This window comes from Cavia porcellus, unplaced genomic scaffold (assembly GCF_034190915.1).
Source record: "Cavia porcellus strain 051 isolate PalLab524CR breed Dunkin Hartley unplaced genomic scaffold, mCavPor4.1 scaffold_24, whole genome shotgun sequence".
In the NCBI taxonomy this organism is placed as follows: Eukaryota; Metazoa; Chordata; class Mammalia; order Rodentia; family Caviidae; genus Cavia; species Cavia porcellus.
Genome location: NW_026947507.1, coordinates 6,457,880 through 6,474,399, shown reverse-complemented (window position 1 = coordinate 6,474,399; position 16,520 = coordinate 6,457,880).

The window sequence follows — 16,520 nt, the reverse complement described above, 5'->3', positions numbered from 1 at the left end:
ATAATTTATATACAGCTAATAATTGGGTCGCAGTTCACAGGATGATATAATATTGTTTCATCAGAAATTAGATAATTTTAAGAATATTTTTCTATATTTTTGAGTCAGCTTTTTCCTGGGTCTCAGATAAGTTTTGGTCTCTGTGAAACAAAAAGTTTTATTGATCTTAGGACAACAGAGCCTATTAGTGAAACGATCCTGGAAACATTAAAACCATCTCAGGAATTAAGACCATGATGTTAGCTTGCATATTTCAAAGCCACTTTATCGCTTCTCACTCAAGTCATCACTCAGTTTGATGTGAAATATATTTAAATTTCACTAAATGGTATATAAGTGTAATGTAAAGACTTCTAAGAGCTTGATATTGTGGCATTTGAAGATAAAAAATATTTTGCAGCTAAGGATAAATCATCAAATATATGCACAAAATGTCAAGTCAGAGAGATCTAAAAGTTGTGTGTTGTGTGCAAAAGTTAGCTCAGAGCACTGCATAGCACAATAGTCAAGGTTCAAATTACTGGTCTAAGCAGTGGCTGGTGTGTGCAATCAGACATGCTCCTCTGTGCTGATCCATGCTGAGGATACATTCCTCTGCGAATCTGAAGGAACATTTATCTCACCTCATGCAAAGTCATTTATATAAGGGCAATTACTTCACTGCTCCAATAAACCTGGTGCTCTGTTTTTAAGAATCTTAGATGATGCTGTGGTTCAGATGAATGATTTTATGAGCATTTCACTGAATATTGTACTTTTTATACTATGCTTTTAATTCTAAATTATTGGGCTATGCACGGAAAATGTGCTGTACTAAATAACAAAACAGATCAATTGAAAGGACACTCTTTGCCTAGAGCATCTTTTTAGGTCTGAATGTTAAGCTGGATGATGAATTGAAGATACTTCAAAGGACAGATATTCAGCACCTCAACACACATGCGTGCACACACACACACATTCACACACACACATCTTGATGTTTTTTAGTGCTTGTTATTCAAGGTGATAAAACATTTTATTATTATTTTTTCACTATGTCAGTTATGAATTTGATATTCTCCCTGTCATTCCTTTTATAGGATTTTTCAAAGTTATCAAATACACCTCAGCAGATCTTCTAAAAGTATAAACTAGGAACTTTGACTACATCAACATATAAAGAATATTTCCTTTAGTTATAATACAAGAAGATAGCTTTCTTTTGTTAGCACAGGCTAAGTTGTTGAAAACTTTGCACAATTGTAGCATTGTTCTTAACGGGAACATAGCATTTTCTATGTCTAAATGTGCCAGCCCTAGAATCAAATTGTCTAGGTATCTAAAAAATATTTTAGATAATTTTTAGCTCCACAACTTGTAGCTGAGCAATCTTTGAAAAATATGTAAATTCTCTGTGCCCCCAGATACCACTCCTCACTGTAAAATCAAACTAATAATAATACTTGTTTCAAGGAATTGATGTGAGGACCCAATAGCCAACTGACTATTAAGCACTCTGAGTAGCAACTAACTCAATTAGGGAATTTTAACCATTGCCATACTGTGGTTACCTAAAATACACCTTTTCATATACATTTAGACACTTTTTTCCTATAGTTTTCTCCCATGATTTAGTTGGCTAAAATAAAACTGGAGATAACATTTCATTTCTTAAGGAAAATCAGCAAAGTATAAATATAAATTTTTGCCAATTTGAGCTCAACGATTATGATTATGTTTATTGGCAGGATTTTGGACTGTTGTAAAAAATATACCAATCAAAGAATTCATAAGATAAATATGGTATTTTCTTTAATATGAAGGTCATGTTTAAAATGTATATCAAGAAAATAAATTAAAAAGTTGTGTAGTGAAAAAGTTGTTCAGACAAAATATCAATGAACAAGTATCTATTAAAGGCCAATTATAAATGGAGAAAAATGAAGACTTGACCATGCATTATTCTATCTGTTGAGTGTTAAAGTTTTGAATATTTGAGGAAAATTATAATCCTAATCTAAACAATTTTGACTGCATAGTCAATGATTTTTAGATTCATTGAAGTAAAATGTTACTTAAATAGCACAGAAATACAAATACTTTATTAAAATATAATTTGCTTTATAATGCTATTCTGGGACAAATGTTATTAACATATTTGAGTATTTCCATGCAAAATGTAATCATCACTAACTATTTGGGTTTAGTTGTCCAAAAGAATGTCATACCCTATTTTTATTTAGAAAACTTTGTCAAATATTTTATAGAAATGTGAGTTGTAGCAACTGACTCAGTATCCTGATTCGCAGGTCTTTTATAATTATCTTTATCATATTTCCTTTCTTAGACATTTAGATTTTAAATTTTTGCTACTATAGATACAAGTGTAGTGAGCATTCTTTTATGAATATTCTTCATCTTATTTCTCATTATTGACGTAAAATCTATTTCTAGAATTTCTCTGTGTTAACATTCCTGGAACAGAAAAACCACATTTCTTTTCTAGTTTCTAGTATCAGTTTACATATATACCAACAGTTTACACAAAGAAAACATATATACCAACAGTTTACACACAGAAAAGACTACCTTTTTTTTTAATAGCAGTTTACACATACACCAACAGATTATATGAAGGTACATCTCATTAAAATCATCATGACCACAGGTATTATGTTTTTTAAGAGAATTTTAAATTGGATAGAGCTGTCTGTTTGGTTACTGTTTAAATGTTTCTGCTTTGAGTCACTAGGTAGGTTTAATTTTCAAATACTCTTGAAGGCTTTTGTTTCTTCTGTTTAGATCTTTTTGCTTATGGTTACCAGTTTTTCTTTGGAAGTAATCATCATTTTTGTTAGATACATAATTTATATATGTGATACAAACTTCTAGGTTTCTTTAAAATCTATTCACCTCTTCTCACAATAATACACTTCTTGATGTGGCTTGCATGACTTTATTTTCCTCTTTGGTAGCTAGGTATAGTCATGTGACTAAGGATGCCCAGTGAGCTATGAATGAAACTGAATTAAGAAACTTTGAATCCTGCATTCAAAGGAAGTAATAAGGCTTGCTCTCCTTTTCTGGGGTGGAAACTGGAACAGATGTTTTGGTTTGTGAGCTGCTGCTAAAAATTTTAAGGGTCACACGAGAGAAGTTGTCTATGCCCCTGAAGCCTCAGCTCAGGGGTTGACATACCTTCTTAGGTTTATTGAGACATGTCAAAAACACATCTATTTGTAGTAGGATTGACAGTGTTAGTTTAAGATTCTCCTAAAAGGTGCAATGCAGTGTTTGAAGCAGTGCTACCCTAAGTACACTATCTGGAAATCAGACAGCCGTAACAGATGCTAAAACCTGATACACTGACTCAGTAGTTGGGTGCACATAGCAGAGATACAGATATTGCAGACTTGAAAGCTGATGATGAAAACAAGGCAATGTCAAAAACAAAATTTGTGCTAAGCCAATTATCTGAAATACCTTGCAAGTCAATTTGTATGCCTATAGAGCACATGGCAGGAGAAACAGAAGTTTTATCAGTATGGGATTTTTTAAAACCACTAATTGCATAGTCTTACTAGTAAGATGAGTTTAAGTTATAATGTCAGTTTGCTTGCTGAGTTGAAAGAGCTGACTGTAGAGTTTTTAATAATAGAACATCTAGAACTGAAGATTCAATGTTAAAAATCAACTTCTTTACTCATTCTAGCTTAACGTGAGTGGGCCTCATTCAGTCAGTCCAAAGGGCTTATGAATACAACTGAGCTTTCCTTTAGAAAAAAAAAACCCTGCAGTATGGACTACAGTGTGAGAGCTAGCTAGGATATGTCTAGTTTGTTAATATGCGCTGCAGGTTTTTGACTTATGAGTGCGGTAGTTGCATACGCCTACTCTTTTAAATTTCATCCTTTCTATCTCAATCTTGCTCTCTCCTTTTTTCTATCCTTCCTCTCCTTCTCTCTCCTCAGGACTGTAATTGACTGATGTAGGTAAATTTATAAATACGTCTTAATACTGGAAATTGCTTCCTCTAAGCATTCTGCATTTCATTAATATAATCTACAGTATAATAAGCCAAATACTATTTTTATGTAATGTGCTGTGAAATATTATAGTATTTGTGTATTGATCAGCTTCTTGTCACTAGAACAAAATACCCAAGAAAAACAAGTTAGAAGAGTAAACAGTCATTTTGACATTCAATTTCAGAGGATTTGGTTCTTGGTCAGTTGTTTGCAAGGCAGAAACGTCATGGTAGAAGGACATGGCAGAAAAAATCCTGCTCACTCTGTAGAAGCCAAGAAGCTGATGGAAAGGAAAAGCCTGAGAGGAAAGGGCCGGGGACCAGATACAGCCCCAAGGTGATGTCCCTGTCCTACCCAGACACACCCAGAAGAGTGCTTTGCTCATCTCAGTATCTGTCAAGCCAATCAAGTTGACAATCAAAATTATCATCCCAATCAGTCTCATAATTTAGACAAGATAAAGCAAAATGCTTTTCTACTCAACACAATGCTAACTAAATGGGTGGCAGCACACCTCCCTGTACCAGCCAACAGCAACACAGGGAGTACATCGCATCCTTTCAAGGTGATAGGACAAACATTAATAAATGTAAGAGTTTATTTTGTGTAATTTCTATTCAAAAGTATTTATTGTGCTACTGGCACTGACTTCCTCTTATCATAGTGGGTTGTGGACTAAATATTAGGGAATATTCAGCTGAGCACAAATACATTTTTACTGGTGGCTCCTGTTAATAGCCTGAAAATTCATGTAAGAGTGTTGTTTATATCTCTTATGTTGGAAAGATAAAGCTTGTGTGTTACTGATTCACAGGAAGACATTCGCCAAAATGGCTTATTTTCAAGGGTACACAATTTGATGTGAGAAACAGTTCTCAGAATTGAGATACCATTTGCTTCTCATTTTTGATTAAACTTCGGACTCCTGTGGATACGCTGTGTTTGTTCTTCCACTGTAGATTCACATTAATGCACATCCATTCCAAAACTCATTGGTATGGCCGTTTTGTAACAACAACAAGAAAAAATTCCAAAGAACTATTCTGACAAAGCTGAAAACTCAAATGACTGCACTATACAAGTAGGCACATTATCAGAAATTGTTACCTCTAGTGCTGCACAAATGGGTATACAGAGCATTAAACTTGTACTTGCTCTTTTCCTGGAGTTGTAATGACATTGAAACGCTGTTTAAGGGATGATTGTTAGAGTGTAAAATCAATATCTCTACACATTTACCAATCTTCAAACACAATCTGCTAAAGAATAGTGCTAGAGTTATTAGCTCTCTCTTTTGCAATATTTTCCAAGCATGATGATAAACTATTATTACTTTAGCATCAGACTAGTGAGCAACCACAGAATGACACATTTCTTTAACTATAGCAATGCAATATATTGTTGGCTTGTGTGTAACGAATCTGTTTTGAATGATGCTTCTGATTTTATTTGTGTGTGTGAGACTTGCTTATGCTTATGTGTTCTGTTAATTTAATATAAATTATGAAACATTATATCATTATGTAATTGGATTTTTTTTTTTACTTTCTCTGCAAGGTATTTTTTCTGTGCTACCTATGGAACACTTAACATTGACAAAGATGGGGGAAATTTATAGGGTATGTTTGTGCATGTGTGTTCTATGTATGCACTGGGATAAAATACACAGAGTATTAATAGTCAAAATTGAAGTTTAATGGTCAGATGTTGTAACAATTTTTATGTAACTTTGGAAATGCTGCAAAAGTAGAGAATCCTTTTAATTATTCATAATGTAAATGGAATTAAAGATGTGATAATCCTTTTGTAAATAGGCAGCCCGAAGTATCATTTTCACTTTTGGTCAGAAATTCTACCCTCCAAAAATATGGAAATACCTGTATATGAATAGATATATCCCCTGTGCTATTCATTTGATATTGGAAAAATTGAATTTTATTCTGTTTATTTTTTATTACCTTGAGTAACTCTTCATACTTTTGTCTCTGGTAATACTTTTTGTGAGTGTCTTCTTGAATCTTACTTTAATTTTATAATTTCTCTCTTCATAAATCCAGTAACCAATACTCAGGCCTCATTAAACTGTCTTTGTCAATAATATGTGACAGCTAAACTTCTCCTCTTCGTCGTTTGATTTCCAGAACAAATTTTGCTCATAATTTTTCCTGACTGCTCTCTGTGTTCCTTTCCCATTGTTGTATAGCGAGACACTATGAAGATTGTGGTTTACAATAACACCAGAGTATTACCTTGCAATTTCTGTAAGCAAGGAAGCAACTCTGGGTCTCACAGGCTGAATTCGAAGTACTGACTGAGACACCTTGTCCACTGGGGTTTAACTGGGAAAGACTCACTCACAGGATCATTTGTCCAACCTCCCTCCATGCCTCTTTAGGCCTGAGGCCACTGTACTTTGTGTGGGTTGGGATTACTCCTTCTAAAGTTATTTTTGAGTCTTTTCTCTGTGGCTTTTTCCAAGCCCCTAAAAACATGGCCATTGATTCTTCAAGGTTAACAGAAGAGTTTTTCACTCGCTGAATCCTTTCTTCAATATCTCTCTTCAGAGATGACTTCCTTTTGAAGGGCTTGCTTGATTAGGTCAGGCCCATACAAAATGGTCGCATTTCTGATTAACCATAAGTCTGATTAGAGACTTGAAAGTAAGTCTCCTAATTCATTTCACTTTGGCCAAATGATGTAACCTACTGGAGGAGTGAAATGGGGTCATATTTACAAATCCCACCTGTAGTCAAAATGGGGGAATTATTTAGGGTGTGAATGCCCAGAAGCAGAAATTTTGGTTCCATCTTGTAATTCCATCTATCACTCTCCTGTATCTTCCCACATCTGCCCGGCATATGGGTGCTTTAGGTCTCCATGGTCCAGTCTTTCCTTCTCTTTTCTCCCGCCTGTTTACTTGCTACATGATCACATCACTTTCATTTACTTTCATAGTATAAATGCTGATGAATCCCAAATCTGTATACCCAGCCCATGATTCTTTCTTTATGTCAGACTCATCTATCCAAATATGGATTTGTTTGGCCATTAGTAGATGTTTTAATACTAACAAGTTCAAAACTGGCCTGTAACCTCTCAGATCTGTTGTATGATATCCTCTTTAATCCTTCATTTTTGACAACATATCAAGTTATACTAGTTCTTTTACAAAGGTATGTTCATGATATTGTTTACTTCTTTTGTCCCAACTATTTTACTATGTCTTCTTAACAGATTTGCAATCCAAGATTAACTCTTTCAACTCTGAACTTACCATCTCTACCCAAGGTGCCTAACATTGTTAGAGAATATAATACAAGAAAATATTTTTGTGTTATCTTGTCATTGTAAGTAAATGATCTCCAGTGACTTCATGGCTTTTGAGGAATAAGTTACTTGTCTGCTCTAAGTTTTTTCTCTTTCTTGCATAAATTCTCTTAAATTTTAATAATACTTTAAGAATTTTGTGCACCCATGAGAGTCCCTGTTTAATGGGATATGATTTGTCTCCTACCTAACATCTAATGCCTCCTACATTCATGATTACTCATTCAGTATTTCCTTGAGGTCTGGGATAATAACCCTTCCCCTATTTCTTTTATATTTGAATGCTTTCTTCTCCAGTGGCTCTTTCCCTTAGCTGGTAAGTATGTACAAATACATTGCCTCTAAAAACAAACTAAAAAAAAGTATCTTTGTTTTTGAGTGTCTTTGTGAATGTACTTTGATTTTCTTATTCACTCTAAAACCTACCATCTGAAAGAGATGTTTTGTTTACATTCTTATTGTGTGACTTGTTTATTTCACAAATCTCTAAAATCAGAATCTTGGTGCTACCACAATAAATTACCTCTCTCTGTTAAATATAAAACCCAACAGACATTTTCCAGCTATCTCCTGCTTTTATCTGACTATTTCCTTTAATTATTTCTTCTTGAAGCTATGTATTATTTTGCTGTGGTTATATTTCTATCTCTATATTTTAATTTCCTCAGAATTTTATATTCTTATTCTGAATCTCTTAGCATCTCATTTATTATAACATCTTTTAGTTCATCATGTTTTCCTACATCTGTAACTTCATAAACAGATTAGTGACCTTAAGACACAGATTTATTTTTTCTTTTTTCTTTTTTTTTTTTTTGGTCTTTTTCCTTTTTATTGGTACCAGGGATCAAACTCACGACCGCCTGCTTGCAAGGCAGGTGCTTATGCCGCTGAGCTAAATCCCCAGCCCCAATTTTTTCAAATGTTCTTTTAAATTCTAGATCTTTATTACCAATCTAGATGCTAGACAGACCAAGAAAGTTTAATTTTACCCCTTTTCTTCCATACAGCATACTTGTCATTCTGTAATCCTGATATTGATATAAACCAATTACAAAGCTGAAAATTTGCTGGTCATTTCATTTTTAATTATTAATTCATAAATGAGTACTTTTTGCTACCCATCATATACTATGTATGGACTGTACTAATGCTGATTGTACATTAGTGAACAAGTTTTAATCCCCCATTTCAGAGCTTATAGTCTAGTGAAAGACAAAAACAGTTCATTTAGCATACAAACCAGTAATTGTTTCTTTGATAATTATTCTGGAGAAAATAAATACTAGGTTAAGCTGGAGAATAACGATAAAAAGACTAATATAAAAAGGATGATGAAGGATGCCCTTTCTGGGATGGTGAATGTGAGGGTGTAGTAAGATCTTTCTTGGTGGACAGGACAGCTTGTGTAAAAGTTCAAAGGCATAAACTAACTTGGCTTGTTTCAGAGCCTGATAAGTCTCCAGAAGAACATAATAATCAGAATGAATCATTGTATCTACCCAAGAGATTCCCCAGACTATCATTCTACCCTGCAATTCATGCTTATTTAAATTAAACGTTAAGAGACTTTTAAGACTCCCCTCTTCTTTACCATCCCCTGTCACCCAAAACTTTGTGCCTGTGTAGTGCTTATCACATCTCCCACAGCGCTCTAATCTCTTAAATTCTTCCCCATGCTCTCTAGACTTATGGTTAGCAATTAGCCAAATGGCATGTATCTTAAACATCTTCTCCAAATGTTTTTACATTGTCTTGCACAGATTGAATCTAGGTTGTCTACTGATACCACTGTTTCCCTGGAAATCTGAAAACTGATGCCTTTTTTCCTCTCTTGAGTACAGTTGAGAATAAAGGTGGGTGTTATGCTTGCTCTGCCCTGCCCTCCAACTGATGTTTCTCCATACTTCAACATCACCTCCTCATTGCCTCCTTTGAAACTCACATTATGAGCCTGTGTAACTTTTGATGCTTCTTTGATTCAATTATTTCCAGGACACTAGAGTGTGATTTCTCAAATTATCTGTTTGTGGACCACATTGTTTCCAGTTACTGCCCCCTACCATATGTGAGTGGTCTGCTCCAAGACACATCCTGTCTTCATTAGTAGAATAGTGGAGTGAGGTCCAACCACCTTGCATGAATGGTATTACATTTTGCAAGCTGAAAATTTTCAAGGTGATGGCTAAAAGAGACACTACTCAAATATTTAATTCCAAAGATGCACAAGTAAGGTTTTTAAAAATAATGGTAACAGATGATAAAAAGTAATAAAAACTTCAAAAATAAGAGTGCATTCATCTATTTCATTTGGAATTTAAAAAATTTTTGTCTCATGTGTTCTCATGCTCTGTTGTTAGGTGCACGCATGTAAAGCATTGCTGTTATCTTAGAACACTGACCTTTTTGTCATTGCATAATGCTCCATTGATATTGCCCATCTGTCTACTCTAAAACTCATCCTGAAATTTAAATGCCATTGTGAGAGTGCTGAGAAGTAGACATTTAGGTCTCAAGGGCTGCGCCCTCCCTCGAAGTGGGTTTGTTATCCCGAAAGTCAGTTCCCCCAACTTGTTTTTTCCCTCTCTCTTCTGCCATGTGACAATGGAGCAAGAAAGGCCTTTGCCAATAATGATACCTTAAAATTAATATTTTCAGCATTAGGAGCTATTAGCCAATACATTTCCATTTATTATATATCACCTAGTTTTTAGTATTCTCTTGTAGCAACACAAAAAAACTATTACGGCATCTTTATCTTTGGTAAATTTTAAATCTCCTATGTCTGAAATTAACATAGCTAATCTTTGTTTCTTTTGATTGATATTGGCATGACAGATCTCTTTTCTAAGTCACTTTCTTCATTGTTAAAATGATATCTGACACTCATAGCTGATAGAGTTTTATTTTGGCTCATGTTTAATGTCTGTAACCAACAGAACGATGTGGCAGAAGGGCATCGGGAAGAAGGTATGGCAGAAGGAGTGTAAAGTTCCAAAAGAAGCTGAGAAGGTATGTAGGCCCTGCCCTCCAGGCAGTGTCACCAATGACCCACATCGTTCTTATTTTTATTTTTTACATTTTGTGACTTTTATTAGTACCTGTTTACATTGTATAGTGATTACATTCACTAAAGGAAATTGGGGTATGTACATAACACTTTTCAATTCTTTTTTCTCCTTTACTCCATTCTTTTTTTAAAAAATTTTATTTAAAGAAAGACAAAAAAAGAAAGTGGGTAGAAATAATACATACGTTCAGAGAAAAAAATAAACAGTAAGAAATCACTAGTTGATGTTTATGTATGTCCTTTTACAAATAGTTGTTCAAGATACTAAAGTGGAGCATATAAAGTGGGGATTCAAACAGTGAGACTGCAACCAGTTCTGTTCAATTTATCCAACAAAAACTTAGAAATATGGTTATCAATCCTATACACTTAAACATACATGCATTTATCCATATTTTCAATTATGTTGAGGTTGAACAAACCCAAGCAGGCTAATATCACTCTGAACAAAGAATACAAGGAATAATACTATTGCTGGAGTTCACATTATGACCCTCCAAGATCAGCACTGGGTATTTAGTGTCTCTTTTTCTTCAAAGTATTTGTTCATTTCATCATGTGTCATAAGATCAGTTCTCATGAACTGTTTATAGATTCTACACATGCATGAGTCTTAACATGTATTTCTATCCTTTCTATATTAGAGGGAGAAACAAAACAAAGCAAGACAAAACAAAACATATTCCTATAAACACATGAAACAAAAAAGACATATAAGACCATTGTGCAAGGACTTCTACCATAGTTCCTGTGTTGTCTCCTGTTATCTTCAATAGAATTGGCTATATCATCAGACATAGTATAATTGAATATATCAGTACCTAACAGTGTTAATAAAAACACAACTTTTTATATAGTATAAAACTTCAAAAACAGGCAGTTATCAAACCAGAATGTGTATTGTAGAGTCTTGTCATCTTCAGTGTACTTGCCTATACTCTTATACTTGATACTATCAATCATATCAGTTTTGAATAAAATCTGTAGATACCAAACATCAATCAAACAAACTAGATTTAACTAAAGTTAGTCATGATAAAACAGTATAAGTCAGACAGGGCTTCAGATTAAGATAATAAGAAATTAAAGATGATTACTGTGTTATATCCTGATGTTTTTTGGATAGCTGTCTGTGCCCTCAAATCTAATGCAAGTAGACAAACTGGGACAGAACAAAATCTATCTAAGCAGAGTGGTGCGAGTAATGTGGGTTTTAAATCCTGACACACTATTAACAGTATTTTCTGCCATCTTTTTAAAGACTCTCCCTCCTTTTTCACTTCCCCAGGGTACACTGCATTTTTGGGTCTCATCAAGACCCTTGGTTTTAAATTGAGGGAGGGGAGCAACTTAAGTGGTTACCAAACCTTCCCTCTTTTGGACTTGATTCCTAATTGTATTCCTTTACCTATTAAAGCTTGTCTTTCTAACCTATCCACAAATACTGGTCGAGTTGCCCCTATTACTCTCTGATTCTCTGTCACATAGAGCATTGTTTTATTTGATTTTCAGTCCATGTACTCATTTCCATGTTAATTATATTTCCTATAAATAGTATCTTGGTGGGCCCTACCTCTTGATCTACTCCACGAGTGGTTCTTTTTTTTTTTAAATTTAGTGTAGCAAGGCCATCTATATTAGAGATTAAAACTAACCTTCTCTGCCTCATTTCTGTGATGCTCTTTTTTTTTTTTACCATCAGTTGTCTGCTTATCTTCTTCATTCTGTTTTCTGCTCCATTCATTGAGGCCTCTCTGCCACTGTTCTTGGAATCCTAGTACTTTTCTCTCTCTCTAGAATGCCCTGCAGTATTCTCAGTAGAGTTGGATTGGTGGTTGCGAATTTCCCAAGTTTCTCTTTATCTTGGGAGCATCTTTTTTCTCCATTAATTTCTAGAGACAGTTTAGCAGGTTATACCAATCTGGGCTGGAGGTTATTTTCTTTCAGGGCTTTGAATATTTCACTCCATGCTCTTTTTGACTTGATGGTTTGTTTTGAGAAGTCTGCTGTTATTCTGATGGGCCTTCCTTTATAGGTGATCTGTTTCTTGTCTCTAACAGCTTTTAATATTCTGTTCTTACATTGGATTTCTGGGATCTTGATTATTATATGCCTGGGTGTAGTTCTGTTTTGGTTGTGGGTTGCTGGAGTTCTATATGCCTCATACATCTGCATATCATTTCCTTATCCTATGTTTGGGAAGTTTTCCTTAATTATTTCTGTGAATAGCCTTTGTAGTTCCTTTGTTTGTACCCCTGCTTCTTCATTCACATTCTTTATTCTCAAGTTACAGATCCTCTTCTTGTCTTCTAGCCTTTGTATGTTACTGCTTATTTCCTTTTTATTTTAAACAGTTTTCCTTTCATAATCCCACATTGCAAAACTATCCTCCAGTTTGGATAATCTATCCTTAGTTTCTTTCAAGCAGATTTGCCATCTTTCCATAGAGTTTTAATTTCCTGGTAATCTCTTTCAATCTGCTTCATGTATTCTATATTTTCTTTATATTCTTCATCAAATGGTTCTCTCCTTTGTTTGAGTTCCTCCCTTCTTCCATTTGTGTCTGCTTGAGGGGCGCTTAGCATCTCTTTTATTAATCTTCTTGTATCTTGCTTTACTTGGCTAAATATTTCACTTTAGAACTCCTCTATGAGGTCCCGAAGATATCTGTTTGTGTCCACTGATGCTGTGTCTGATATTGCATGTTTTCTGTCCTCATTCTCCTTTGTATTTACCTGTCCTGGGTCAGTGTTCTCAGGGTTGGGACCTTGGGACTTTTTCTTGTTGCTTCTTCTTCCAATCTTTTTTGTTTCTTCCAGGAGGCCCCAGTTTCTTTCTTTATTGGTTACAATTCTTCTGAAGCACACTGGCTAGGTGACCCTTACCACTTCAGTGTGCTAGTGAGTTGCAAACAGGGGCACATATGCTGGCTCCTCCCCTCTGGATCATTCAAGCTGCTGAGCCCTGCACTGTATACTGTGTGCTGCTTCCTCTCCGTGTCAATCAAACTTCTGATGCTTTCACTATGTTAGTGTGCTCTGCAGCCATAGGAAATTGATTTTGGATAACCTATTGGGTTGCAGCCAGGTCACACAAGCCAGGCCTAGCTCATTACTATAATCTCATTCAGGAAGGGAACAACTGACTGAAGTCACTTCTGTTCCTTGTAGTTGCCAGTCCTGCCATTCCCAGAATGTCATCTGCTGGTGCCCCCTTCCATGGAATGGCTCCTCTCCCATCACTCACCACAGGTCAATGCAGGTTCACTGCCAGCTAAGCTCTCTGTTTGGCTGGCTGACCCCCAACCTCAGTGTGACTGTGTGTCCAGTGAGTCGAAGTGGTGGGATCTCGGATAGCTCAGCAAGTTGCCAGCTGCAGTGGGAGTACTGAACCTTTAGCAGTTCCAATAATAGCATGGGTACTGTATGTTTGATTGGTTCTTATCACCTTAGTTTCATCTTGCGGCAAGAGAATTCATCTCCCTCTGTTTGGGTCTCCCCATGGTGTATTACATTGAATTCTAAATTGACTAGCTCAGGGAGCCTCTTTAGCCAGCTGTTATCTATCTGCCATCTTTGCTCAAATCCTTACTCCATTCTTTTTTTAATCCAGCATTGGATTCATTTGTATTCTAAGATCTTATAAAGTTAATTATAATATATGCAGGTTGAAAACCAGACTAATAGGCCAAAGCACATAAAACATGTAAGATAACTGTACTAAGATACTTTTAGATATATTGTCTGCACTAGATTATGATAACTTTTTTCTTTTTCTTTTTTTCCTATTTCTATCATTTATTTTGTACTTTACAATACACACATGAATCTCTTGTATTATTTATGCATATTTTTTCATATGAAAAAACCATGTGATATTGAAGCGTGTGTGTCTGAGTTACTTCGTATAACTCAGGTGGTATCAAGGTGCAATCGTTTTCCTAAAATGGCTCAAGATTATCCAATTTATGTCAGAGAAGTACTATATTGTGCATAAATGCTAGTTTTTGATCCATTCCTTTTTTAATGGATATATAGACTCTTTCAAAGATTTAGCTATTATCAATTATACTATTGCAAAAATATATATGTATACATCACTGGAGTATTGGATGCCTCTTAACACTTTTGAGAAAATACCTAGAAGGGGAATAGCTGGGTCCAATGAAATTTGTACTTTTAGGGTTTTTTTTTTTTGGTGAAATCTCTATAGTGATTACCATAGTAGTTGTATCAACTTACAGCCCTATCAACAACTATGAAAGGTTCCTTTCTCCCTACAACCTTACCAGCACATTTGTTATTGGTTCTTTTCTTGACGGTAGCCATTCATTCTGGAGTGATATGGAATCTCAGTATGGTTTGGATTTGCATTTTCCACATGATCAGAAATGTCAAATATTTTTCATGTACTTATTGGCTGTTTGTATGTCTTCATCTGAGAAATGTTCATTCTTCTCAATTACCTATTTTTTAACTGGGTCTTTAAATTTGGGGAGATCTAATTTTTTTGAGTTCTTTATGTATTTTAGATATTAATTCTTCTCAGAAGTAGCTGGCAAGAGTTTTTCCCATCCTGTAGGTTGTCTCTTTACTCTGTTGATGCTTTTGATTGATGTGCAGAAGGTTTTAGTTTGATCAGATCTCATTTTTGATTCCCAGTATTATTTCATGTGTAACTGGGGTTTTGTTCAGAAATTTTTTGCCTCCAATTTTTTCTTTAAGAGCTATACTTCCTCCAGTGAAAGGATTGGGCTCGTTTGTAAAATATAACTTAATTGAGTGTGTTTAGGTTGTTTTTGTCTTCTACTCTATTCCATGAGCCATGAGTCTATTTTTTCTAATACCATGCTGTTTTTAGTGCTTTAGTTTTATAGTATAGCTTAATGTGATGCCTCTTACCTGTCATTCTTGACGTGAATTGATTTTGCTATTCTTTCTTGGTTCTATACGAGTTTTAGGATTGCTTTCTCCAGTTATTTAGAAATGTTATCAGTATTTTATTGGGATTGCATTAAATCTATATAAGAGTTTTGGAAATATATCTCTTTTGACTATACTGGTTTTGCCTATCCAGGATTAGAGGATATCTTTCCATTTTCTGATGTCCTCTTCAATCTCCTTTTTCAAGATAATATAACTTCCATTGTACAGGCTTTTCACTTCCTTGGTGAGGTTAAATACTAAGCATTTCATTTTTCTTGATGTGATTGTAAAGGTTATTATTTCACTAATTTGCCTCTCAGTGATTTTGTCATTGATGTACAGGAATGCTATTGGTTTTTGAGAGTTGATTTTGTATCCTGCTATGCTACTGGATTTTGATATTAGTCAAGTAGTATTTTGTTGGAGTTTCTTGGATGTTCTATGTAGAGGATCAAGTCATCAGCAAATAATGATAATTTAACTTCTTTCTTCCCTAATCATAACCATTCTATTTTTCTCTTGTCTTGTTGTTTAGCTAACATTTCAACAACTGTATTGAAATGAAGTGGTGATGGCAGACATTCAGGTCTTGCTCCTGATTTTACAGAGGGAGCTCTTAGCTTCTCTCCCTAAGTATGATGTTGGTCAATGGTTGAACTTTTATTCTTACTTTCTACAATTTTTATTTATCATGAATGAATGTTGGACTTTGTCAAATGCTTTTTCTGCATCTAGTTAGAAGATCATGAGATTTTTGTACCTGTTTCTGTCAATGTGATATATTTCATCTATTTATTTGTATGTATATGTTTAACTATCTCTGCAAACCTGGGATAAATTCTACTTGGTCATAATATATGACACTTTGATGATTTGTTGTATTATTCTGTTTACCAGTATCTTATTGAGAAGTTTTTCATCTGTGTTCATGAACAAGATGGACCTGTAGTTTTCTTTTTCAGTTGGATCCTCCTCTGATTTTGGCATCAGCTTTATACCTACCTTTGAAGCAGTAGAATATTAATTGAAAATAGATTTAAATGAATTCTACTACTTCAAAGGTAGGTATACCATCTAATATCAAAATAACCCTACTCCTTATATCATGACTGCCATTTAACTTACATACTCCATGGTAGACCTATTGGCAACAATTTCTCCCACATGGATTAATCTTAAAAGTGGTCT